The 1,544-nt window shown below is 38.4% G+C and overlaps 1 protein-coding gene across 1 annotated transcript in view; it reads right to left on the reverse strand.

The window, feature by feature from the left end:
- Window positions 1–1,544, reverse strand: part of LOC118407562 (proteasome subunit alpha type-5-like) — a 16,580-nt gene that overhangs the window by 1,176 nt on the left and 13,860 nt on the right. The gene's annotated exons all lie outside the window — the stretch shown is intronic.

Genomic DNA, 1,544 nt, shown 5'->3' on the forward strand with positions numbered 1-1,544 from the left:
ATGCACCTCATACGCACCTCAATCGTTTTTGTACGTTTTAGGTACGCAGCTAGATTCACAGTTCGGCCAAGTACGCGTAACTGTTACGTTAAACTGGCACAAAACGATTGCGTATGAAATATGTCAATACGGACCTCATTCGAACTTGATATACATAGGGTGCACTGGAAGAGTTCATTCTTGCACAGGGGGATTTTTAAAGATTCAATTTTGGGCTATTGTGTGATTAGAAGAAGCCCTTTTTTAGTGTTCCATGGGTACCGGGTGATTTTGGAACAGTTTATTGTTGCATGAGGAGGGTGATGGCTGAAATACGCTGCATTTGCTCTAGAGCAAATGTCGGTATTTCTAGTTGTGGCAGCATCCTCACTTTAACTTCGACAGGGTGGGCGCTAATTCTAAATCTGCCGATTATGATTGCTGAACTCAAGTCTGACATATCTAGTGACAAATAGTCCCAGGGAGTAGCCAACATTTGTCCTGGCAAAATCTTAAGTTGATTTACAATTAAATGTAGAAAATGGATGATAAAATGTTTGCATCCATGTACAGTAAATACATAATTGTTTGAATGGATGTAAATACTTAAATTGTTGAATAAATGTAAATACAGAAATATTTGAATGAACGTAAAGATAGCTCTGATACACCTGCCATTTGTGTCCCGGCTATAGATATTATTTGATAAAAAATGATGTTTGTATGAAATATACAACGTTACAAATAGTACCTCAAACTGCAATCAATGTCCGCCCGTGACGTCATAGACATAGCAAACACCCCGACCGCTTCGGAACTCGCATAAACGTTCTTTTGAGAAGTAAACAGTGCAAAACCATCGAGACAAATAATTGCCACAATGTTGGCTTTTTTGGTTCTCAAAAGACCGTTTTGATAGTAAGAACGTTATAAGGCATTTCTGTGACATAAGCACTTAACAACCATCTTAATGGAAGCGAGCAAGTCGACCTAATTGAAACAGAAACGACAAAGATGCCTGACTTGATGCTGTTCACGTTTTGCCACCTGATTTCGCATCTTAGATTCATGGGTTTACTTTACCCGAATGGCTTTCTAAATTGCACTGTTTGAGCCTGGGAAAAAAGATGTTGTGCTTCCGGTTATCGGACATTCCTAATCGAAATCCAACCGACCCCCTAGTTTTCTAACGTCCGAGTGATAAAAATCTTTTTCCAACAGTTTTCTACCTTTGTAAAAGGAGGTAAATGTAAGTTAAATCTTAGATGGGTGACACGGTGATGAGTGTTAACCTTCTGATTTGGTGAAAAACAAGTCTCTGACTCATTGTTTTTTTACCTATGAGGATCACTAGTTTGAAATGGTCAGTCTTTAGTCTGACGTCATCTGTTTCATGGCGGACGATTTTGAGATGTCGACTCGCACTGTCTCCTTTTACGGTATAGAAATTGTTTGAATGGGACACATTGCATATCTTGCTAGGAGTAGTGTGTGGTTCACGGATGAAATTATGACAACTTTTCTTTTACATTATCTTCAATAAAGATGTTCATTTGTTTTATTTT

This window comes from Branchiostoma floridae, unplaced genomic scaffold (assembly GCF_000003815.2).
Source record: "Branchiostoma floridae strain S238N-H82 unplaced genomic scaffold, Bfl_VNyyK Sc7u5tJ_1421, whole genome shotgun sequence".
Lineage (NCBI taxonomy): Eukaryota > Metazoa > Chordata > Leptocardii > Amphioxiformes > Branchiostomatidae > Branchiostoma > Branchiostoma floridae.